The sequence below is a fragment of the Onychomys torridus genome, chromosome 1, assembly GCF_903995425.1.
Source record: "Onychomys torridus chromosome 1, mOncTor1.1, whole genome shotgun sequence".
NCBI classification, from domain to species: domain Eukaryota; kingdom Metazoa; phylum Chordata; class Mammalia; order Rodentia; family Cricetidae; genus Onychomys; species Onychomys torridus.
This window is the reverse complement of record NC_050443.1, coordinates 44,489,383-44,515,848: the sequence shown is the minus strand read 5'-3', so window position 1 is coordinate 44,515,848 and position 26,466 is coordinate 44,489,383. Positions and strand designations below refer to the sequence as shown.

General features: G+C 46.7%; 1 long non-coding RNA gene across 2 annotated transcripts; it reads right to left on the bottom strand.

Moving 5' to 3' along the window:
- Nucleotides 1-11,995: 11,995 nt before the first annotated feature.
- On the bottom strand, nt 11,996-21,703 carry LOC118579727. 2 transcript variants are annotated; one of them, XR_004944500.1, is made up of 4 exons: nt 21,595-21,703; nt 18,038-18,142; nt 13,715-13,917; nt 11,996-12,135 (listed from the first exon to the last, which is right to left on the bottom strand). It is a non-coding gene; the product is annotated as an uncharacterized LOC118579727 (long non-coding RNA). The 2 variants fall into 2 exon arrangements; XR_004944498.1 differs by lacking the exon at nt 21,595-21,703 and adding an exon at nt 20,543-21,096.
- Between the last annotated feature and the right edge of the window lie 4,763 nt (nt 21,704-26,466).

The following is a 26,466-nucleotide window of genomic DNA, read 5'->3' as shown; positions in this document are numbered from 1 at the left end:
CTATTGATGCGAGTTGGACCACACACCAGTTGAACCACTCTCAAAGACGAGTTGGACAACACAAACTGGACATGACGAAGGGATGGAAAGAAGAGGAAAAGGTGCAGGGGTGGGTAAGGAGGGAGGGGTGAGAGGGTAGATATGGGAGGAGTTGGGGAGGGGGGTGAATGTGATCAAAATATATTGTATGAAATTCTCAAGAAATAAATAAAAGTACTTTTAAAGATGTGTTAACTTTAAAGATGTGTGCCCTTTTTTCATCTGATCATGTAATTTCTGTCTGTAAGTCTATTGCTGTGGTGGATTACATCTATTAATTAGTATTTTTTCAACAAATCTTGTGTCCCTGGTAGGAAGCCAGTTTGGTAGTGGTGTACTATCTGTCTTCTTACTATGCCCTTAACTTTGAAAGTATTTGTTGAGGATTTATGCATCTACAATCATCAGGAAGAGTGGCCTGTGGTATTCCCTCAATGTCTGTGTCTTTATCCAGCTATGATGTCAGAATTACACTGGTATCGTACAATGAGCTGGGCAATATTCCTTCCCTTTACATTTTGTGGAACAGTTCAAGAAATGTCAACATTAGATCTTCCTTTAAAGTTCAGTAGCACTCAGCAGTAAATTCATCTGGTCCAGGACATTATTTTGTGGATAGACTTGACATTGCTGCTCCAGTCTCATCGCTGCTATTGGTCCATTCAGGGTGTTTCTAGCTTTTGACATTCACTTAATTAGGTGACATGCCCCTAGAAATCTATTTCTTCTAGATTTTCCAGTTTGTTGTGATGTCAATATTCATAGCATTCCCTGGTCTTCTAGATTTCAGTGGGATCCTTTGTAAAAACTCCTTTCTCCATCTCTAATTTTATTAATTTTGAATCTGTCTCTCAGTTTGGCTTGGGTTGGCCAATCTTGACAAACCTTTCAAATAACCAGCTTTTTGTCTGATTAATTCTGTGCTGTTCTCAGTCTCTGTTGCACTAATTTCTACCCTGCTTGTTACTGTTTCTGGCCACCTGCTGCTCCTGGGTTCGCCTCTTCCGCCTTTTCTAGAACTTTGAGGTGCATCACTGGGTTGCTGGAGATCTGACTTTTATGTGAGCACTTACAGACATTCCTCTTAAGTCCACCTTGGCTGTGTCTAAGAGGTTCCAGAAAGTTTGGGTCTCATTGTCCTTTGACTCTAGGAGTTTTTAAATTTCCCTATCTGATTTCTTTGACCCACTTTTAATTCAACAGTATGTTGTCGGTGTCAGTGTGTCTGTATTTTCTGAGGTTAGCTGTCATTTCTAGTTTTATTCCACTGCGGTCTGGTGGGATGCATGGGGATTGTTTTCATTTTTGCATTTCTTAAGTCTTGCCTTGTGGCCTATAATACAGTCAGTTTTAGAGAAGATTTCATGCACTTCTGAGAATAGATGAATTTTTTTTAACTTTAGAATATCTGCTATAGTCACCATAGTAACAGTAAAGGAAAGAGTCCATAGGATATATGCAACCCAAAGTGAGAAACAATCCAAGGGTCGCATCATAAAAGTCATTTAAATATGGGGGAAAGAGTCATGAGAATTCAAGACACCAAAAGAAAGTTTTGATGTTCATAAAATAATTTCTAAGAACACAATAGCACAATCTTCTTTTCCAGAAAGAAATTTAGACATACATGGATTAAACTCCACAACTGAAAGTCATCAATGGGCAAAATGTCTAAAAAAGGGAGAAAAGCAGGGGTTGGGGATTTAGCTCAGTGGTAGAGCACGTGCCTAGCAAGAGCAAAGCCCTGGGTTTGGTCCTCAGCTCTGAAAAAAAGGGAAAAAAAAAAGAAAAGCAGAGTTGAACCCTATGACCTATGAGAGGTTTGTTTTTATTAAAATCTAAGGAAATAACAGGTTGAGAAGGAGGGTTGTGCAGTGGAGATCAGTTAATAAAGATATTCCCAACTGGTCCAAGTGCTGAGAACCGGTGACTATTGAATTCTCCATCCGAAACAGGACATCTTGATTAACTTTACTCTTCACAATGGTCAGGGAAGATGGAGGAGAGAGGGTGGAATAAACGGAAAAGCCAACAGATGAGGAAGGATGCTGTGAGGTTCTGCTTTCAGGACAGGACAGAGCTATTGTACGCATGAACAGCAGCTGTTGTTCCCTGAAGATCAAGCCAGCAAGTCCCATCAGCATTCCAGTGGGCAGCGGTAATTGGACGAAGTAGGTTATGGGGTGGTAGACATGAAGTTGGGAGAGGAACATGCTGGGAGTATCTGAGGGAGTGGAAGGGGGAAGCTGGTAGTGGATATGATCAAAGCTCGTTGTTTACATGGATGATGTTGTTAAAGAGCAAATAAAAGATATTCTACTTTTTAAAGAAAGGATAGAAAAAGGTGATCCACAGTAATTAAAAAGGATCTGTGCTCACTATATTAGTACTAGGAAAAATATTTTTTAATCAAACACACACACACACACACACACACACACACACACACACACACACCACAAACACTAGGCATAGAAGGAAATGACACATTGATTAAAAAAGATCCGAGACCAGTTGGTAAAAGTCTTCCATGCAAGCCTGAGGAACTGATATGATTTTGGTTTGTTTGTTTGTTTGTTTTTTGAGACAGGATTTCTCTGTGTATCTTTGGAGGCTGTCCTGGAACTCATTTGGTAGCCCAGGCTGGCCTCAAACTCACAGAGATCCACCTGCCTCTGCTGCCTGAGTGCTGGGATTACAGGCGTGCGCCACCACTGCCCGGCCTGTATGTATGTTGTTTTTTTGTTTTTTTTTTTAAGGTAGGCATGGCCTTACATGTCTGTAACCCCAGTGTTGTGAAAGGGCCAGGCAGACCTCTAAAGTCAATTGGCCAGTCAGCCTACCAAATTAATGAGTTTCAGGCTTTTAAAGATGGAGCGCCATCCAGGAAAGAACTTGGCATCAGCTTCAACATCAGACCTCCACACACGTGCACACACACCTGCAGTCACACCTGCATGCACGTATTCACAACACCACAAAGACACACACACACACACACACACACACACACACACACACACACACACAATCTTCCAAGAAGATGTAAAAATTATGAATATATGGGCACCAAACAGCAAAGCTTCTAGACACCTGAAGAAAATATTGACAGAATTGAAGGGAGAAATAGTTAACTCTACAGTAAATGGCAGGGGATTTTAATATCTACCTTCAGGAATAGAACAACTACATGAAAATCAATGAAAAATAAGAGAGCTGTATTTATGACAAGGGCAAAATGAATAAAATACTTAATAAATTTAATCAAGATGAAGGAAAACTACAGAATATCAATGAAAGAAATTAAAGATGACACAAAAAATGGATTGAAAAATATTTGTTCAAATGTCAGTGCCATAACTGGAGTGTTGTACGGAAGCCCTGGCTTTGCCAGCTCTATCTGTCCAGGCTCAGCCACCAACAGCGTGCATCACTTAAGGAGAGGTGTCATGGTGGATGCAGAAAAGGGAGATTTAGTGGGTGAGGAGAAGAGGAACAAATGAAGAAGTCTGGGGACCCCAAATTTGTTCCAATAAGAGCTTCAGGTTTGGAGTTGTGTTTGTTTGTTTGCTTGCTTGCTTGCTTCCTTGCTTTTTAGGGGGTGTCTTTCTGTTTGTTTCCGAGACAAGTTTTCTCTATGTAGCTCTGGCTGTCCTGGAACTCACTCTGTAGACCAGGCTGTCCTGGGACTCAGAGATCTGCCTGCCTCTGCCTCCTGAGGGCTCAGTTTTAAACAGAGGAAGCATCTGGCAACGTGAAGGGGTATATACAAGTAAGCAGACCTGCTCAAAGTGTGGCTGTGTTGATCAATGTCTCAACTCCCTACCTACAAAATGGCCTGACACACTGCTTGTCTGCCAATCACATCGAGCAGGGGTTGTGTCACCTCTCCATCAGGGAACACAGCTGTCTCTATCTTGGGAGACTCTGCCCTGCTTTTGGGGCCTTGCTGTTCGGAACTCTGGGTGCCTGTGGGGTTAGAACAGTGACCTTTGAGCCTTCCTCCTCAAAGAAGCATGAGAAAGTTTAGGCGATCCTGGCTTCTAGGTGGACATTCCTTGAGTGATGAATGTGTTTGCAGAGGTGGGTGGGTGACTGAACGTAAAGGTGACAGGATCAAAGTGAAGGCAAAGACACCAGGTCTTTGTCCTGATTCCTCAGTTACCTTGTAGCCTGAGTGAGCAGTCTATGGATTTTAGAACAAGCCATTCCCAAGAACCTGGTATAATATACAAAGTAGTCTATGCATACAATGAATCCTACAGAATCCTAACTATGGTTCCTTCAAAAATAGAAAAGCTCATCCTAAAATTCACATGGAGTCTCAAAAGGCCACAAGTAGCCAAAACACTCTTGCAAAAGAAGAAAGCCAGAGGTCTTGTGCTTCCTGTTTAGAAAGCTCATTACAAAGCTACAACATTCAAACGGTGTGTCACTGGTGGAGAGACAGACACATGGACCACCTGAATAAAACAGAAAGCCCGGAACTCTCCCATACTGAGTCAAATAATGTTCTTTTTTAAAATTGACTTTAGTTTCCGTTCTACCATGGAGCAACATTCCCTTCCAGACAGTAGAGTATGTGAGGAACAGTGGGAAGACTCTTCAATGGGGAAAGACAGGCCTTTAACAAACCATGGCCAGAAAGCTAATAGTCATAAACAGAAAAAAAAGAAAAGGAGAGAGAGGTGGGAGGAAGGAGGGAAGGGGAAGGGGGAGGGAGGGAGGGAGGGAGAGAGAGAGAGAGAGAGAGAGAGAGAGAGAGAGAGAGAGAAAGAGGTGAACTTTTTTTTATAGTGGACCTTATAAAATATAGGCCAATAAGCTTGAATGTGTCAGAGGCCTAACTCTAAGGACTAAAACCATAAATCTCTTAGAAGAAAATGAGGGGAAAGTGTCCCACGAGCTTGGGTTTGACAATAACATTTTGAGCATGACACTAAAAGCAAAGGCGATAAATTAAAACTGAGGCAGTCAGACCACACAGACACTGAGCGCTCGTGTGTCAAAGGGTGTGACCAATGCAATGAAGAAGAGACCCATGGAGCAGAGGCCGGGTGGGATGGGGGGGGCAGTGTTTGCAAGTCACATAGTTGATAAAGAGTTATTATATCAATTTCAGAAAGAATCACTACAACATAGCAACAGCCAAAAGAAATTGAGAAACAGGAAAAGAACTTGCTTAAAAGTCTCACCAAACAAACACAAATGGCAACAAGCACAGGGAAAGCTTGACATCATCAAGCAATTCCAGAACAGTCAGAATCACAGTAAGATAACACCTCAGACCCACTCAATAGGTGCAACAAAATAATTCAGTTCTTCAAAACTCACCAAGACTGCTCTGTGGGGAGACAGCTCCATAGTTAGAATGTTGCTTTTCAAGCACACATACACTTGCACACACATGAACATGTTCCTACACATATACATACATAAGGAAAAGGAACTGAAAGATGCATCATGATCAGCAACCCCATTTCTAGGCTGGTGTCTTAATTAAGAGTGTCTATTGCTGTGAAGAGACACTGTGACCACGACAACTCTGATAAGGAAAACATTTAACTGGGGCTGGCTTACAGCTTCAGAGATTTAGTCCACTGTCGTTATGGTGGGAAGCATGGCGGCATGCAGGCAGACATGGTGCTGGAGAAGGAGCTGAGAGCTCCTACATCCGGATTGACAGGCAGCAGGAATGAACTGGCTTGAGCGTCTGAGGCCTCAAAGCCCACCCCCTAGTGACGCACTTCCTTCAACAAAGCCATGCTGACTCCAACAAGGCCATAACTCCTAATAGTGCCACTCCCTATGGGCCTCTGGGGGGGGGGCATTTTTAGTCAAACCACAACATGGTACTTCTAGAGACTGAAAGCGGGATCTTGGGTAACTATTTGTATACCTGTGCTCACAACAGTGTTATCTACAATATCCCAAATGAGGAAGAAACACAAGTGTCCATGGGTGGATAGCCCCATTAAAAAACTGTGGTATAGCCATACAGTGGAGTGTTATTTAACCCTAAAAAGGAAAGAAGTTCGGATACAGGGATGAACCTTGAAGACATTGTACTCAGTGCAGTAAGCCTGTCATAAAAGGACATGTGTCGGATGCCACTCATTGGAGGGCCCTGGGGTAGTCAAACAGATAACAACAGGAAGTAGGGAGGAGGTTGGCCAGACAGTGGGGGCAGGGAGGATGAGGAGTTTGCATTTGATAAGAACAGTTTCAGATTGGCAGGATGGGAAGACTTCTAGAGTCAGGCTACCCTGGCTCTCCATTCAGAAGTGACTAAGATGGTAAATTATTTTTGTCACACATATTTCACCACAATTAAAAACAACAAACACTGACTAAGAGGACTAGAAATTGATGACTCGTACAGAGCTGAGGAAATATGACACGGCACGGGCACTCTGGGAGACAGTCTGGCATCTTATAAAATGAAGTGTGTGACTGCCATATGACCCAGCAATTGCACTGTGGCGCTCATCCCAGAAAACCAAAGACCATATTGTTCACATGAACGTCTGCACATGAGAGTTCAGAACAGCTTGGTTTATAAGAGATTCATGGTGGAAACAGCCCAGATAGTCAACAAGTGAAGGCTTAAGGATAAGCCACAAAACAGAATAAGCTAATACACATGTAATTTGGATGAGTCTCTAGGGAGTCACTCTGAGTAAAAGAAGCCAACTCCAAATAGCCACACACTGTGATTTCGTCCAGGTACCACTTTTAAAATGGAAAATTCCAAAAAACAAAAACAAACAAACAAACAAACAAACAAACAAAAAACACCATAGTGTCTTGGTCAGGAGTTAAAGAAAGGGTGTGAGGGGCGGCAGGACAGGCAGGGAGTCAGGACAGGCGTCACACAAAAGTGTACCAGGAAGACGCTGTGGGGGCGAGTGTTGTGGGTGTGACTGCTTCTTGGCTGTCCTGTGGTTTTGCAGGATGTTAGCCTTGGCAGAACTGGTGGAGGGTACAGGGGAATCTCTCGAGCATTGTTGACTTCTGCTACAACTATCTCAAAACAAAAAGGTTAACTTTAAAAGGGTCCTAATCGGTTATTATCCTCTGTGGCTTCTGTGGGCTTCCTCCTCTCGTCTGGGAGCAGCGGAGGGCTCTTCCCCCACATCTGTGGCAGTCAAGCACTGCTGGTGATGAGGACTTGAGCTGGGCCGTCCGCCAGAACACTGACTCATGGCTTCTCTATTTTGCCTGGACTTCCTCACACCGTGGTGTCTGGGATCAGGGGAAAATGGCCCAAGAAAAACAGAGATGGAAGGTGTCTGTGCCTCAGCAGTCACCCAGCAAAGTCACTCACCAGGACCAGGTCCTAAAATCTCACCATGTACAGCGTGAGGGACTAGGATGTTCAAGCTGTTCAAGTTGTTGTGGGCAGTTCTGAAAGTGGCATCCTCCACAAACATCTCCTAAGGCCCAGAGGTTCCAGGACCTCAACTATGACCCACACTCTGGATCTCACAGCCTAGGAGAAGAGATGGAGAATGGAGTATGAAGGAGTCAGGAATATGAAGAAAATCTCAGAGGATATTTCCATAGAGCCGAGGAGAGGACAGTGGCTCTAGGCAGCTCACAGCCCTACTTATGCTCATTCTTGACACACCATATGGTATGCTGGGCATAACCCCATGTAACAACACACAGACAGGAGGGAACTCAGAGAAGTTGGGGGTGCAGACCAACGCTTTGGCAGTGATGGGCGACATTGGCAATCATTCCAGACGGTGGCCCAGAACCCAAGGAGGAGGCACCACCAGAGTAGCCCAGAGGTAGGACATTGTGCAGGAGTAAGACCTGCCTGAGGTCTTTTCAGAGGGAGGGGACCCAAGGAAACCCTCTTCAACCTACTTTTTTCTCGAGAAAATGACCCTGGAAAGATTATCCAGGAGTGAATGACACATGGTTCTTTCCCTTCACTCCCTCTGTCCCACCTCTGGGACCGGCTGTCCAGCAATTCTACAGTCACCAGCTCACTCAGGTGCAAGAGGAGGGACTGGAATCCACTTTAGTGGAAACAGCGGAGTCTCTAGAAGAGTGAATATTGTTATTGGCGGTTTTGTAAAGTATCGTCCCTGACAAAATTCTCCCAAAGCAGTGCAGCACAGTGGCTCCAGGAGGAAGCCTCCGAGCCCCGCCAGCGAGGAGCAGGTAGGACTGAAATACACTAGTGCATCTAGTGCTCAGAGGGAGGTAACCATGGGACCCTAGAACACAGTGGGTCCTCCCTGAGGCCCCTGATTGAGGGTTGCAGCCTTGGGAGATGGGGCAATGGAAATGCAACAAAATGCCATGAAAGGAGTCTGTTGTGGGGAGGGGCGTAAACAAAATACAGTTGTGATCTGAGCCACATGTTCTGATTTCATAGCTCTTCTAGTGTGTTTTGCATTCCTCTGCTCTGTGGAGACTCATCCTCTTCCAAGCTGATGCAGGTTACTGGCAAATTCCATTTGCAAGCCACATGACTCTCTTCAACCTTGTAGTGACAAGATTGAGATTCCCCCACTTCCTTAAAATACCCGAGGTTGGGGAAAGAAAAAAAAAAGGAGGCTAATTTTGCCTACAGTTCTGGAGACTCAAGAGCATGGCTTCGCTATTGGCGGAACTGATGAGAAACAACCACATGAAGGATATCACAAGGTGGGAACCCTATTTAAAAGGGATTCAGGGAGGTGTCAGGCTTACAATAATGTTCTTGAGGTGACTTAGCCAGTCCCATAGGGTCTGATCCACTCCCATGATATAGCCTTAGTCATTCATGAGGTTAGAACCCCAAAACACACTCCCCTCCAATTAAGTAAGTCCTGTGTCTTAAAGGTCTCGACATCTCAACATGGGCTACACAGGACACTGAACATCCCACACAGGAGCCTTCAGAGGGCAGACCACACCAAAAGACAGCTCTGACTGAAGGGCTCTCGGTTCTGTTACTTCAGAGGTTTGTGGCTCAGGAGTTCACACATGGCCAAGTAGAACCTCTACTTTGGAATTGACCAGGCTCTGCTCTGTCATCCTTCAGGTGGAGCTCGCCACCTGACTCTCTCTGATCTTGAAGTACAAGACTAATAACAGCAGGTCAGCTAGGAACTTGTGTATTGCTTGAGGCTGCTCTTCCACCAGCCAGACCCCACAGGCAGTTACCAACACAGCAATCTGGAACCTTCCAAGCCAGGTCTGTCTGGACTCTTCTTTTATAGGCTCCTCTGACTGGATCAGGCATGCCCTAGAATAATCCAAACAGTCTCCCTCTTGGTGATCTCAAAGTTGACTGCCATATGCCTACTCATGAGTGACTCCTGTGGTAGAGCCCAGTTCTACACTCGGGAAGAAGGCATGATGTAGAGATTGTGCTCTAGAATAGGAATCTTGAGACATATTAGAATTCTGTTCATCATATCTGGGCTTAGAGTCTGAATTTACACCTACTTTTTGTTGGAGAAATTTCTAAGGATGACACAGGGTTATCCCCCGGCCACTGGTGTCTTTGCAGTACATGTGGAAGGCAGATGAAAAAAATCTTGCACAAGCTAGGCTTTGTGGTGTACACCTTTAATCTCAGCACCCTGGAGGCAGAGCTAGGTAGATCTCTGTGAGTTTGAGGCCAGCCTGGTTTATATAGCGAGTTTCAGGCCAGCCAGAGCTATATAGTGAGGCTCCATCTCAAAAAACTAAAAAATAAATTTTAAAAAGAAAAAACTTCTCTCAGGAAGGAAAATGCTGAGTTGTCACATTTTAAGAATCCAGCCAAGTGTACAGGAAAAGCATCCACTGTAAAAGGAAGTCACAAGGCAACACACAGAGTTAGCATCACAACACCCGGCTGCCACAGGCCAGACCCAAGTCTCTTCACAGGAGACTTAGTTAGGGTTTCTATTACTTTGATGGAACACCAAGATCAAAAGATCCAGGAGGAGGAAAGGACTTATTTGGCTGACATTTCTGCATCATAGTCCATCATCTAAGGAAGACAGGACAGGAACTCAAGGAAGGAACAAAGAGGCAGGAACTGAAGCAGACGCTGTGGAGGAGTGATTGCTCCTCCGGGCTTGCTCCGTTTGTTTTCTTATATAACCCAGGACCACCTGCCCAGGGGTTGCAATGCCCATAGTGGGCTGGGCCTCTCCACATCAATCATCAGCCCAAAAAATGCAGCACACACCTGTTCACAGAACAATCTGATGGGTCATTTTCTCAGCTGAGGCTCCCTCTTCTCAGATGACCCTAGCTTGTATCAAGTTGACCAAAGACAAACCAACATAATACATATATGTATAGTCATCCTCTGTCATACCTGCAACCTGCACACACTGTTTTTTCTTTTTTCTTTCTTCTTTCTTTTCTTTTTTTGGTTTTTCGAGACATGGTTTCCCTGTGTAACTTTGCGCCTTTCCTGGAACTCACTTGGTAGCCCAGGCTGGCTTTGAACCCACCTGCCTCTGCCTCCCGAGTGCTGGGATTAAAGGCATGCTCCACCACCGCCCGGCCCTGTTTTTTCTTATACATACATATGTTTGAGAAAATGGAAAGAATTATAAATCAGGCACAATAAGATTCATAGTAATTAATGATGAAATACAATGTAACCATTAACTGTAACAGAGGTTATTTAAGAGTTTTGGATAGTTTCTGGGTTTTCCATTCAACAGTTTGGAATCACAGTCAGCAAAGAGTAAGTGAGAACAGAAAGTTTGTGCCCCAATGAATTAGTGTGTGCTGAGCTGTTGAATCCACAAATTACTTTAGAACAAAAAGAATGGCTGAAAACCACAATAAGCTAGCTGCATTTTGCAATTTTTGTTATGAAATTAAAGCATTAAAATATTTTGTAGTATCTTCTGCAGTGACAAAAAAAACCACTTACCTATTTTTATGATGGACTCTAGTACTCAATCATGATGCATTCAGTTTGTGGTTAATTTCCAAAACTGACCATTGCTTTGAGAATTTTAGGGAACTCCAGTTACTATTGCCTCATGGAAGGAAGTGTGCCATACTAAGTTCTAGAAAGGTTGTCTGGCTTGTCTTTGCTATAGGTTGAGCATGAATCTGTGAAGATCTTAATAGATTGGAATTGGTGACTTGCTGAATAACGGCAGCGAAAATAAATTTTATGAGAGTAATAGCAAGCTTATGAATTATGTATGACCTTATTAATCAGGCAGACAGTGGAATCGGCAGCACACCCAGGCACACACAGTAATTAAACTCGGCTATCTGCAATATTTTTTGCCAGATTTTAGTCACATTAAAAAAAAAAAAACTATAGCTTGACACATCTCACTTGTATGACTTTTGCATACTTACATACGAAGTCCAAAGGGCCTGGCTGCTACTGCTTTTGGAAGGTGTTGGGCAGCTGGGGTTGGGGGATTTTCTCGGGAATAGAAGCTTGCCTACTATGTGCTAGGTGCAATCGTAGTACCACAAATAGAAAAAGAAAAAAGTTGCCCCTAGCAAGCCACAAATCACGGGATTCTGTTGGACAGGCCCTCAATGGCACCACCAAGTGGCTGATTTGTGCAACGACAGGAGGATAGTGTCTCCCCACCCCCCACCCCCAACAAGGAAATTCTGACACTTTGGTCCCTGGGATAGTTTGAGAATTCAGAGTGAACTACTAAACAATGATACAATCTTTTCTATTTTTAGGACAGGCCAATCCCTGAGTGATGGGCTTTAGTGTATAGTTTATGGCCTTGGGTTTGTGGAGCTGTGTGTACTGGCTAAAATCATACAAAGAAAAGCTGTGTGTGTGTGTGTGTGTGTGTGTGTGTGTGTGTGTGTCTGTGTGTGTGTGTGTGTGTGTGTCTGTGTGTCTGTGTGTGTCTGTGAAGTTAAGGGAGAACTGGAAATGAGCGCCCTATAACTCTGGAAGAGGGGTCAACAAGGGTGCTGGGCAAAGCGTTCCTGACAGAGGGCTTCTCACCTTCCCAAGCTGTCACCAGCGGGTGGGCCATCCTTGTCCATGCTGTCACCAGCAATCAGGCCATCCTTGTTACCACATCACCAGCAGGTGGGGACTTCAGCCACTTTCTGTCAATCATTAGCAAACCAGTGCTGGGAATTTCTTGCCTAGAAGAAGCCAGCATTTGTCCTGAGAAACATCTCCCCAGAGCCTGTTGGAAATGGAACTAAGAACCTGCTCTCCATGGAGGGAGAGAGCCCATGCACACAGGAGTGCCCCAGCCCAGACCCAGTCCTGCGATTCTGCCCCACTGGGCACGTCTGCCTCACCTCAGCTTCTAGTTGTTGGAGTGGCCTGCACCTTCAGACTTCAGGACTTACCCTAGGCCTTACCACTAGGAGCAGAAGGTTCGAGACTAGCTGGAGACCTGCTCTGAGGCCTGGATGCCCTTCCTGCCATCCTCTCTGCTGTGTCCCAAAAGCACTCAGCTCAGGCTTGGCTGCTCCGGCTGCCTGCAGCTTCTCCAGAGCCTGGGGCTGCTTGTCTCTAGGAGGTGAGAAGGTGAGGAGAAGCTATCTGCCTGCTGTGGGACTCAAGGTGGTTGGAGGGACTGTCTCTCCTGTCACAGCGACTCCCCCACCCCTGCCTGGACCCTGACTTCCTCTCACCCCTCCCCTATTCTTTGCGGTCCTCCCTCACCTACACAGGTTTGGAGTTTGATGCTCTCTGAACTATTTATTCCCTCTGAGCTCCTGGGATCCTCCAGCAGCCAGGCCCTGACTTGTTCTAACTGCCAGTCTGGGGGTAGACGAGTTGTCAGGCCAAGACCGGCCAGCAGTAAACTTTCCAAGCAACTGGCTAAGACCTGAGTAGACCAGAAGTTACAGTGACTGAGGCTGAGTGTGACCTCACAGATGCTCCTTGATGATGCAAGACTGAACATTCTAGAAGGGTGGCTGGGAGACACACTTCTCTCCCTCACTGCCTCCCAAAGCCACCGACTGGCATGTGGCTCAGATAACGACATTCTGAAATTTGGGTATTAGTCTCGTCTGGAAGCAGGAATGTTTTCCACCTACTGATCTGTCCAAGTCATGCTAAGTTTACAGTCATGTTTGGCGTGGCAAAGGCCACTCTGTGCCTGACAGATGTGAAACTAGCTGGGACTTACTCAGCTATTCAAACTGGTGTTAACACTGCTTCCCGAGGACAGTCGCCACTTGTACCCCAGATTGAGACTGTGCACTGGGTCCCATGTCTGCACATAAGAAGATGAGCCCTACCTTCCTCCAAAATACACGCTGAGAGATGAGCCCAACTTTGCCAGTCAGTCTGCTCACTATAGCCTAGGATCATTTGGAAAGTGACCCTTGAGGAATAGCCTAGATCAGGTTAGCCTGTAGGCATGTCTGGTGGGGGGAGGGTGGAAGGGGTGACTTCCTTGTTAATTGAAGCACCTAGTCCACTCTGGGTAGCACCATTCCCTGAGCAGGTAGCCCTGAAGTGTATAAGTGAGAAAAGCTAGCCGAGTCAAGCAACCTGGCAAGCAGCAGAGATGTGTTCATTTCTCTCTACTCTTGACTGACTAGCTGCTCTGAGTTCCTGCCTCAGCTTCCCCTTGATTTAGAGACTGTAACCTGAGATTGTGAGTCAAATAAACCCTTCTCTCCCTAGGTCGCTTTGGGTTGAGATATTTTATCACAAGGACAGAAATGAAACTAGGTCACGCACCTGCCTCCAAATTACCTGCTAGGCTTGGGTAGGAGAAACAGCAGCCTGTCTCCTCTCTCCATTCACCAAAGGGCAGAGCGTCAATCACTGCAGTGGGATTCAGTGGATGTGGTGACAAGGAACTTCCCAAGGGTCTCTGCTAGAGGCCAGAAGAAACTTGCAAGCATGCAGGACACTCAGATCCAGAGAGCAGGAGACACAGAGGCCACTCCATGGTGCTATGAAAAACAGAGGCAGAGCCCATATGGGACATGGGCTCCCTGGCCTCATCATCTGTCTTTAGAGAACCAAGCTTGCCCAAGGTGATGTGGCCTTACCCTGGTAGTGTCTGGATGCTTGTTCATGGTCCTCTGTCATGGTCATGGTCATCCACTAAGAAGGCTAAATAAACAGTGTAGATCATAACTGACTAAGGAGCAGGGGAGGGCCTATTAACCCTCATGGGTCAGTGAATATGGAGATTCACTGCTGCAGCATCTCTTCCTTATCTACCCTCTGAGTGAAGAAATGGGGACACAGGAACCAGCAGCTGTGGCTGAAGATGTCTGTCTTACCATTCTAGGACAGATGGGGGTGGGGCATGTTATGGGGCAGGTGTGTGTGTGTGTGTGTGTGTGTGTGTGTAACATGTGTCCAAGGTTGAAGTTGTGAAGCCTGAGCAAGTGCTGTGTGCCTCCTGCCCAAGCCCGGGGCCAGAGGGGATAAGTAGAGAAGAGTCCTGGTTACAGTGGGTAGAGAGCATGTTGGCTCCTGAGTCTTCCCAGCCACCTTCCCAATAGGCCTGCAATTGCAAAAAGTGAGACTTGCCAGAATTTGTGTCCATGGGCTGAAACTTGTAGCATCACCACAAACGCCAGAGATGATGCAGAGAGTGCACAATTAAGTCACATCTGAGTACAGTTTTACTATCAGATGGGTCACACCCTGACAGTACCTAATGACTCCAGTTGAAGCAGCATGCAGAAATCCCATCAGAGCGCTGAAGTTTATAGAGACAGGGAAAGCTGATTGTTAGAAATAGGTGGTATCAAGCCAAGCGGTGGTGGCGCACACCTGTAATCCCAGCACTTGGGAGGCAGAGCCAGGCGGATCTCTGTGAGTTTGAGGACTGCCTGGGCTACAGAGCAAGATCCAGGACAGACACCAAAACTACACAGAGAAACCCTGTCTCAGGAAACAAAACAAAACAAAAATAGGTGATACCACTCTTAAGAGTGTGCAAGATGAAACTGAACAAGGAAAAAACTTGAAAACCCCCAAAACGTTATATAGTTCATACTGAGATGAAACCTACTAGAGGGTCCCCAGGTTGGGGTTTTAGACATGTGTGTGACACTGCTAACAACGAATTATGAAGCTGAGAGCTTTCTACGCCACTAAAACCTGTTTGATGCCATACCTTCCAGATGACCATGGCCTACAGGCAGTCACTTGTTTTCATATATAGTTTTACTGGAAGATACCACCCTCATCTGTTTGCATCTATCTACAGCAGCCTTCCCTCCAGTGACAGGTGAGTAGCAACAGAGACCAAGTTGTTGGTTGTATGAGCCTTTACAGACATGCTTGCTGACTCCTGTACCAAATAAACTTTTAATTATCCTTTAACTAGCTCTACAGTAAATTTGGCCTATGGGTTTGGGGATGGCTCAGTTGGTAACGTGCCTGTAGTACAAGCATGAGGACCTGAGTTTGGATCCCCAGCACCTATGTAAAAGCCTGATGAAGTGATACTTTCATGGTCCCAGCCCTGGGGAGGTAGACAATCAGGTCTTTGGAGCTTCCTGGCTAGCTAGCCTAGCCAACATGTGAGCTCCAAGTTCAGAGAGAGACCCTACTCAAGGCAGAAAGCAATTGAGGACGGCACCTGGCTTTCAGCCTCAGCCCCTGACCTTGAGGCTGGTGGGAGAAGGTTCGGAGTTGGGTTGATCATCAGTGGTCTTGAGTTAATCAACCATGCCTTTGTAGTAAAGTTTTCCATGAAAACACAGGACAGGGTTCACAGAGCGTCCTGAGAGCTGAGCATATGGAAGGTCCTGGATAGTGTGGGCTGGGAGAGGGTCTGTGCCCTTTCTTCACACCTCTCCATATGCCCTGCCTCATCACTATCTTCTGGATAGTGAGCTTGAGAAAGTGTTTCCCCAAGCTCCATGAATAATATTTCTTGCAGGCTACCAGAGCCTGAGGGGTTTGTGGAACCCCACAGAGATCAGCTGCACTGATGAAACAGCCTGGGGCTTTCAACAGGCATCTAAAGTGCTGTGCTGCAGAGTTTGATGTGTACTTGACACAAGCTAAAGCATCTGAGAGGAGGAAAGCCACAATTAAGAACATGCCTCCATGATATCTGACTGTAGTAAAGCTGGTGGGACATGTTTTTAAGTTAGTGATTGATGGGGGAGGGCCCAGCCCATGGTGGGTGGTCCCACCCCTAGGCTGATGGTCCTGGGTTCTATAAGAAAGCAGGCTGAGCAAGCCATGGAAAGCAAGCCAGTAAGCAGCACCATCCATGGCCTCTGCATCAGCTCCTGCCTGCAGGTTCCTGCCCTGTCTGAGTTCCTGTCTTGACATCCTCTAATGATGGACTATGATCTGGAGGTGTAAGCCCAATAAACCCTTCCCTCCCCGACTTGCTTGTCATGGTGTTTCATTGCAGTAGTAATAACCCTAACTAAGACAAGTGGGGAGATAGCTACAGATAGCCCTCAAGCTATGGAAAGTGAAACTTTATCTTGGTAGTAACATAATTAAACTAGGTTAAAGGACACCCAGTTAGAGTCTGCCACAGCAATGGCTGCTTGGAGTAGTGGCTGATGGAGAGAAAGCAGCAGGTGGCTAGTGTCAGAGGTGATCTGCGTTGTAGGAGTGTACCAGCAGAAGCTGAGTCCTAGCTCTGCCTTTCCACTACATCTCCATGGTGTTGGCGAGACTTACAGGATACATGCAAATGCAGTGGGCATTCAAAATCTGGGCTCCTGTGACTTCCGTCAGCTTACGTTAGTTACTTTACTCATCATTATGACAAAATACCAGACATAAACAGCTTCAGGGAAGACAGTTTTCCTGGGATCACTTTTCAGAGATCTCTGGCCCGGTTTGCCTAGCCTCATGCATGAGAACAGAGCATCATGGTGGTGGGAACATGTGGAGGAAGAGGCTGCCTATTCACCTCATGGAGTACAAGAAACAAGAAAGGGAAGGGGCAAGAGACATGGCGTAACCTTCAAAGGCACGCTCTCTGTCGACATAGTTCCTCCAGTAGGCTCCACATCCTAAAGTTTCCAGAGCTTCCCAAAACAGTGTCACCAGCTTGGACCAGTGGTTGGTTGTAGTTGCAGACCTACTCCCCAGCTGCCACCAAGCCCCCACAGTCCCACAACCCACGTATAAAATAATCACTCAGACACTTATATTACTTATAAACTGTATGGCCATGGCAGGCTTCTTGTTATCTACTTCTTCTATCTTAAATTAACCCATTTTTATTAATCTATACTTTGCCACGTGGCTCATGGCTTACCAGTACCTTACATCTTTCTTGTCATTGCAGCGGCTGGCGGTGTCTCTCTGGCCCAGCCTTCACTTCCCAGAATTCTCCCCCTCCTTGTCCCGTCTACCCTATCCTTCCTGCCTGGCTACTGGCCAATCAGCACTTTATTTACTTTAACCAATCAGAGCAACACATTTGACATACAGCCCATCCCACAGCAGTTGGTGTTCAGTGCGTGAACCTGAAACCACAGCACTAATCTTTTAAAAAATGATTTTGTGTGACAATTAGAGAACTCTAAGTACTGAGGGGATATCAGTTGCAAAGATTTAGAGTTAATCTTGGAGGCTGTGATAACGGACCTGAGTTATGTGAAAAGTGGGAAGAGTCAGTATCTTTTAGAAATCTGGTCTTGCCATACAACTGGCTACAATAATGGCCTCCAAGGCTCCCTGTTCCAAGGTTATTTGCATATTCTCTCCTACATGAAACCTGGCTTAGGCTGCATGACTTGTTTTGGCTAATGAGACATTAGCCAACATGATGCAAGCAGGGGCTTGTAAAAAGTCCTTGCATACTGGGGCTTGCCTTCTCTTGCCGCGGGCAACTCTTGGAACGCCGCCACTGCTGGAGCAAGCCCAAGCTAGCCTGCTGCTGAGGCTATGTGGAGAACTGAGCCACCCTGCCTGATGGCCAGCCTAGTGAGGGGAACTATCAAAGGCTCTGCAACCCATGTCTAAGAGCTTGAACAAAGGCGGCAGAGGAGCCATCCATTGGATAGCTCGAGTCATTGGACTCCGCTGTCATGATCCAACAGTTCTACAGTCCCGATGGGTGGATGAACTTACAGATGTCCAGGGATTTCTTCTGAAGGAGGGTAAATCCAGACGTCAGTGAAAGGAGGCTTGTTCTGTGCTTACAGTAAAGCTGGTGAGGGTTTCATCTGGTTCCACCTTTGGTAATATTTGAAATTGAAATTTCCGGAAAAAACGAGAAAGAAGGAAGAATTAAAAGAGGAGAGAGTTCGGAGACAGTTCAGTGAGCAAGGTGCTTACTGCGCAAAGGTGAGGCTCTGAGTTCAAATCCCCAGACCAAGGTAAATCTGGGTGTGGGGACACACACACACACACACACACACACACACACACACACACACATCTGTAACTCCAGCACTCCTACAGAGAAAGGGGAGGAGCACACAGAATTCCCAGAAGCTCATAAGCCAGCAGGTCTGGCGTTATGTACAAGTGGGAGACAAGTGCTAACACTCAGGGTTATACTCTGACCTCCACACGAATGGTATACATGTGCAGGCTTTCACACACACATACAGAAAAAAAAAAAAAAAAGAAGAAGAAAGAAAGAAATATTGGAGGGGAGGAAAGGAAAATGAGCCTTCAATCTATTAACAGATAAAATCAAGACACAAAGAAGCCAAGAAAAATTGTACAGTACCACAGCCAAGTCCAGCCAGAGCTCATTGCTGCCTCTCTTTCCAGCAATTACACAGAAGAGGTACACATAGGGATAACCACTTATTGCCTGAGAAAAACGTGTAACCACTCAAAGACAACAGGATATGGTGAGACTGTTGATGACAAAGGGCTTTTTTCCCCTATTCTTTGAGGAAAAACATGTTCTGCCATGTGTGTGCATTGTATTTCATAAAAGATCATCAAAGGTGCTCCCTTCCACACCCTGCTCCGCTGCTGTTTGGCACCAACAGCTTGCTCTGTTTTCAGATGTGTGGAATAACTATGACAGAGATAGGCAGGGCTACAGTACCATGTGCCAGGATAGCAATACTAAAAATTCATCTGCAAGTCCAAATATATTGAAGTTGTCTCTTTCCCACACATTCAAAATGAGCAAGGCTTTCATTATTCATCAAATGGGGAAATTAAGCAGTGCAATTATCTGTCTATTGCCCCAGGATAGCTTGGGCACCATTTAATCAGACGTTGCTATGAGAGGCTGCAGACTGCTTCTGACCATAAACAGACATTAAAGAGAGTTACTTCATAAAAAAAAATAAAATAAAAATTAAAAAAAGATACTTCCTGGTCTTTATACCCAGGGTTGGTTTCCCTGAGAACTTCTGAACCTTAGAACTCGGCTGGAGTTTAGGGAGAGGAAGGAAGATTCTAGAAGGTGATAACTAGACTAAAAAGCCAAATCCAACAAGGTTAAACCAAATTGCTGTCTTTCTCGTAACTGAATTGGCAGGGCCCCTGCCTTGCTTTTCTTGGGAGTGGTGTTCAAGAGGCCCACAGGGCTCTGTATTTATGTTTGATGACTGGTCTGAAATCCTAGAGCCTTGGAGCCAGCTGGCAGAGCCTGGTGTGGCCCATGTGTGGCCAGGGGCAGAATCCACAGTGCTGGCCAGTGCTCAACCCAGTTCTACAGGTCACTGTAATAGGCAAAGGAATCCTGGGTGGGTGGAGCTGGGCCCCAGTTCTCCCTCCTCCAAGGCCTACAGGCCCTGAACCTGAACCTTAGAAGGTTCTGATTATCTGTGGGTCACACTCAAAAGTCATATGACTTTGTCCTGACTATTTACCATTTTCTTAGCAAAAGAAAAGTTTGGGTATAAAGGGATCACTGGGTGGAGATAATGGGAAAGTTGAGAGTTCAAGGCTCAGGGTGGGGTTAAGCTTTCTTTGCCTCTGCAACACCTCGGCTTAGCTGACCTGGGTGCCCCCAGGAACGGCAGGTGGGGACCCTTCCTCCCTCCCACACCAGGGAGAGGCATGAAGAGAGACAGGATATCTCCCTCCTCAGCAGTCCTGTCCGACTGCAGCCTGCTGCCCAAGAGAGCTCAGCCTGTTACTTTCCCAGAGCCTCTTCAGCCCCCGGCCGCCCCGCCGTGACAACCCATTTCCTCTCTCTCCTCTTCTTCCTGTCCCACTTCCCTGTCCTGCCCCTTGGGGGCATTCCACCGGCCCGGTGCTGCTTGCACACGCAGGAGGAAAGCTCAAAAGCTAATGGCAGTCCTGGGGACAACTAATGTTTACCAAGCAGTGGGGACAACCTAGATGCAGGTAAAAGAGGGTGGGGTGGGCGGGGGCTGGAGTTGCCAGTGCAGCCGTGCTAATGGTGGCTCCAGCTGAATACACAAACGGGTCTGTGTACCATGGTGCGGTAAACACAGACTTCACTTGGCCAGGAAATACCTGGCAGTCCTGCAGGGAGACTGGGCCAACCCCAAGCCCCCCTAGGTCCCCATGGTCAGCCAAAGCCTTGGCTGAGGCCAGCCTCCGATAACTAGCAAGGAGGACCATGGCAGGCATAGTCACCAAAGGCTGCAGACTGCTGGAGGGAACAGGGAAACAGGGAAATATTCAGAGACTTACTTATTCTCCTTCTACGGAGACCCCCAAGCAGGAGAGTTCAGAGCGCCTGGGACATTGTCCGCCATCACGGGTGCACCAACTAGTTTAGTAATGCAAGGACTAGCCCAGACCCCCAGACCCCCAGGTCTCTGGACTACCAAAAGGCTCAGCACCCGTACTGCTTTGGTGGCCAGTTCTTGCTCCAAGCTGTCCTACAGAGGCAGACGTCTCAGTACTGCTAGGGCAAAATGTAGTCACAGGTGCAAGATGGCCTTTGGAGGGGCCACTGCCAGGGCCTCTGGAGTCAGAGCCATCTAGACATCATCAGTCCCTGGAGATGGGGGATGGGACTCCCTGCAACCTACCCCACCCCACCCCAGGAAGCCGGCGCAGGGTGCGGAGGCGTGTGGCTGACACCAGGGGGCAGGGCGGATGAGGGCACCCGGAATGAGAGTTGCCCAGAGGAAGCCAGGAGAACCGGCGAACTGAGGGATCATGGGGGCGTCACTCGGGCATCCTGCACACCGGTCCTTTGCTCTAAGTTCCCAGAGCAGTGCAGCCAGACATGCGACGTCTCCGAAGCCAACCTGCCGGGGCCCCAGCCACCCGTGTGCCTCGCCCCGCCCCGCTGCTCAAGCCCCCCTTCCCGCTGTAGGCGGCCCCGCCCACCCGTGCCTGCGTGTCACGCGCGGATGCCACCTACTGTCGCACGGGAGGCATCAGCGAACAGGAGCCCTGTCGCCGCCGAGCCACAGTCCTGTCGCGGCCGGCGCTGACCCACTTTCCCTCCTGCCTCCCCAGCCAGAGCCCAGAATAAACGCAGCCACACAGCAGGGTGGGTGCCAACCGCCCTCCCTGCCCCCACGCCCCCCCTCGCGTGAGAGGCTGGAGGAGTGAAAGGAGGCTGAGGGAAGAGGGAGGGGGGAGGGAAGCCAGAAGGAGGAAGAAGAGGGGAGGGAGGGGGAGGGAGGTCTCGCCTGTGCAAGCTGACAGCTACTGAGGAAACCTTGAAACCTGAAGGGCATGACAGCCCCAGGCTAAGGATTCCAGAACCCCAACCCTCAAGCTCATACCCTAAGAAGCTCCAGATTCTTTCTGCACACTCCATCTTCTGGGTCAGTCTTCCCCAGGCTTGGACATTTATAGACAAGACCACTTATTCATTGACTGTGAACTCGGGGAGCTATGGGCCCATGTGCAAGAGAAGATGACATCAGCCTGGCACTGGGAAGCACTCACTGGTCCTCAGGCCTCCTTTTGTGTCCTCAGAGGATGCTGGAAGGCACTTAGTGGGGAATAGCTGCCTGATGTGACAACTGAGAAAGTCCTCTGTCTGGTTTGGGGGCTCTATGAGTGTTAATGTTTGTCCAAGGAAGTGAGTTTACACGTCTACTCTCCTTAAAAAGACCTCCACCAAGGGCAGGGATGTATGTTAGTACAGTCTCCACAGAAACTGAAGCAGAATCTAGAGCTGAGGGCAATAAGGTATTCATCAAAGGCCAAGCCATGGTCTGAGTCTCGGCACCCCTGGCTTTAGCCTCGTAGACTTCATAAAGGTTCATTCCTGTCCTCCGAATTTTTCATAGGGGGAGCTTGAGGCACGGAGAGAGTGAATTGCCTGCCTGACTCACACAGGTAAGACAGACTGGATTGGAATATGTCTCCAGAGTCCGTAAGACAAAGTCTAGGCCTGTCTGTGCAAATGTGATACGAATTGTTTCACACTGAGAGTGTTGCATTCCACCACCTTCCTAAGACATCTCAGGATGAAGCAGCAGCCTAGCACATCTGAAGAGTTTATAGGTTTTCAGAACAGTGGGGGTCCTGTAGCCAGCCTGCTCCATACTTGACCTTCCCCACAAAACCCTCAGGTCATAGGTGGGGAAGAGCCAAGGGCAGAGACCCACACAGACCTTGGAAAAGGGCTAGGTGAACTTTGGGCTGAAACACACCCACACCCAATGGGAAGCAGAATAAAGTGTGGCCTGAGTGTGGCTTTGTCCAGATGTGGTATCCTGCCTGGTGGTGACAGGGACCTAGAGTCAGTGTGTAGCTCCACACTGTCTAGGACCTTATGGGTGGGCTGAAGATTCCAGATTTGTTTATTATGCTCATCCTCAAAGATCTCATCTTGGTTTGTGGTTTTGATCATCAAACATTTCACAGAGTGTTACAAACGAGGGGACCAGTGAGATGGCTCAGTAGGTCACGCACTTGCTGAGCAAGCCTTATGAGCTGAGTTCAATCCCTGGAACCCACAGTAGGGATAATGAGAGAACCAACTCAACAATGTTGACCTCTAAACCTTCATGTGTACACCATGACACTGGCACCACACACACACACACATCACACACAACAATCAGCAAAATGCATAAAAACGATTGAGGAGGAGGATTCTTAATCTTCTAAAGAGGATGCTTCTTGGTTTATAATAAAGTTATACTTCAGTAAACCCACTGCCAATTGAAAACAGTTTAAAAAGAAAGTGACTTGGGCTCACCTAACCAGTGTGGTTTTTTATTGTCAATTTAAGGGGTCTAAAATCACCTAGAGACAAATCTCTGGGCAAAGCCCTGAGGGAGTTTCCAGATTATGTTCCCTGCAGAGGGAAGACCCACCTTACCTGTGGACAGTCCACTGCATGAGGTGGGGTCCTGGATTGAATAAAAATGAGAAGGCAAGCCTGGTATCAGCATTCCTCTCTCTGCTGCCTGACTGAGTACCATGTGACCGGCCACCTTGTGTTTCTGTTACCGTGTCTCACTGTCCATCTTAGACTCTCCCTTGAACTGTGAGGTGAAATAAACCCTTCCTTATGCCTCTTTGGTCCAACATTTCATTACAACAACAAGGACCGTAACTAATACAGCGGTGACTCTCACAGCATCCAGAACGCTACAGAGATTCAGCTCTTTCTCCTTCTGCCGACTGGAGCTGTGGAGCTGTGGAGCTGTGGAGCTGTGGTTCATTGGCACACCAGCATCACTGAGAATCCTGCAGAATATCACCAGCCTGGGAAGAGATCAAAACTGAAATGCCAAAGGGTGGCTTTGAATGAACCATGGCACCATGATAAAGTTGGGCAACTGTAGGTCCAGGCACCATGAAATTGGGACTGTGTGTGTGTGTGTGTGTGTGTGTGTGTGTGTGTGTGTGTGTGTGTGTGTGATGTAGCTTATTGGCTCTGCTCCAGAGAACCTAAGAGACAAAACCCTGTTGGTTCTAATCTCTAGACTGCCAGGTTTCTTTGATATGAGAATAGGACCTCTCCATGACAGAACTGGAGGCTGGTTATTTTCCATGTGAGCAGCCACTTCTAACTGGGGCATCTGTGACCCTTCTGTATGTGAAGAATCCTTGCCTCCTTCACATGACCCTCCTGGATTTTTCTGTACAAGGGCGTTAACCTTTGACTATTCCGTGTGCTGTATTTTCTTGCTGGAGATCATGTGTCTCTGTTTTGTTTGGAGGTAGCTTCTGTCCTAGAATGAATATTAGTTACACTCTTTGAAAACTGTTTTTATGGTTGCTTGTTTACCTCATGCCTATATGAGAGGAACAGTGCCATCGCATCTGTGTAGGTCAGAGGACAGCTCGTGGGATTTGATTCTCTCCCTCCACCATGTAAGTTCCAGCTAGGCCTTGGCAGCAAGGGCCTTCACCCTCTGAACACTCCCACGAGCTCCGAGTTACAATCTTAATGCCTGTGACAGAAATCCAGCTCAGTGCAGTATAAAGCAGAGGGCTTTACCAAGAAACCCATGTAACTCGGATCATATTCAGATGTGTATATGTATTAGGAGGCAATACATCTTTCAGCTGACGTCCTTAAATGAAATTACATTTTTTCCTTGCCTAAGTCTCTGAAAGTTTTGATTATATCTTTAATTGTTTGATTGTTTCTGATTTTTGTTCCCATTGCACATTTCATCCCCTCCTTGGTATGCAAGGGCAGTACTGATTTCTGTTTGTTGTGTCTGATTACCACGGACTCTTAAAGCCCATTGGGCCTCTTGTGGATTAATTACACTAATATTGACGTCATCTTCTAGCTCTTGCATTAGCCTGTGTTCTCCTGGACTCTGTTTCTTCCCTGTGTTTTGTTCCTTCCTTGTGCATCTGGATTGTCTCATCCCATTTGTGAGTTCCTGATCAGTGGCTCCCAAAGTCCACCCGATGGGTTCCTGAGACTCAAGGACATCTGCAAAGTCAAGACGATTCAGTGTGAGCACCAAGACTTGTTCTCCTGGGTGTTAAGAGGAGTTTTCCAAAGCCTACACAATGTGTAATATCACAACAGCTTGCCGACAAATTCAGATATGGAAATCCAGCTGTCTGCTAAGCCAGACACTGGGAAGTTCTTCAAAACTATAAAACATTGTCACTCTTTTTATTAAAAACGGCTATTTTTCATTAATAATATTCTAATTAATGTCATTGTTACTACTATTTAAAAATAGATGGATATTGGGTTTTTTTTTTCTTCTTCATTTGTAAATGTTAAAAGGTTTAAATAAAGCACTCTGGAACCATGCATCATTTCTAAAAAAAATGGGCTCGTCAGTTTTCCCAGTTTTCTGTGTCAGTCAGTTTCCATAGCTATATCAAAGTCCTAAGATACCAACCTATAAAGAGAAAAGGCTGGGCTCAGGGAGATGGTCCCATTGGTAAAAATGCTTGTAAGACTTGAATTTGGATTCCCAGCATCCATGCATAGGTGCTCACGCGCACATACACTCATGCACACACAGGCAAACACAAGAGAAAAAGTGCATATAAAGCTAACTGTTTTTCTAGATGAAATTATGTCATGGATTTTTTTGTTTAGGTGGTACATATGTGCATAAAATATATTTAATACTGAAAGTGTACATTTTAATGTGAAGCTTCACAGTTTCCATTCCAAATGCCAACTCTAACTGTACAGAAGTTGATTGAGTTCTTTAGACTCTTGGTCTGGCTAATTTTGGTGTGTGATTATTTTTATTTATTTTCAAGGTTTTTTATATAAAGTTTTATGGGGTGTTTTGTTTTGAGAGAGGGCGAGAGAGAAAAGGTTGACATCAGCTCACGGCTTCAGAGGTTTCCGTCTCTAGCTAGACTCATCGCCTTGGGACTTTTGTCATAATTAGCTTTCTGTTGCTGCGACAAACACCAGGACCCAGAGCATCTTGGGAAGGAAAGAGTTTATTTCAGCCTATGTAGTCTGTCGGGAAGGGAAGCTAAAGGCAGGGGGAACTCAGGCGGGGCAGGGACCTGGAGACCAGAGTCGATGCAGAGGGCAGGGAAGAAGGATGCTGACTGGCTTGCTCTCTGTGGCTCGCTCAGCCTGCTTTCTTATAGCATCCAGGACTACCAGTCCGGGGATGGCACCACCCACAGTGATCTGGACCCTCCAACATCAATAATCCATCAAGAAAATGCCACACGCCCTTGCCCACAGGCAATCTGATCGGGGATCTTTTCTCATTTGAGGTTCTCCCTTCCCAGATGACTCCCTGGCTTATGTCAAGTTGTCATGACTACCCAGCACAGCTATGGTGAGAGACACATCATTTCAGGGAGCACAGAGCAGACCAGAAGCACTCACCTCACAGCCAGGGTACAAATAAGTGGAAAGGAAGTGTCTTAGTGAAGACATCCAATAACCTGGAGATATCGCACTATGCCCTACCATCTCCCATCGGTGCCACCCCAGGGACAACCTTTGCCAAACAGACCTTTGGAAGAAATTTAATGTTCAAACAGGGCAAAGGGTTCCCGAGTACAGTGGGCTTGGGAACCGCTAATTTTGACCGATCGCTTCTGCTATGTGTGGCAGTTCTGGAGAACCGGTGAGCCTCCTTTGTGGCCTGTGCTGTTTGAAAACCTCTGCACCCTTGGGTGCTTATGGATCAAGGAGGGGTGTGTGAGAGAAAGACTGGCCTCACAGAGCCTGACCT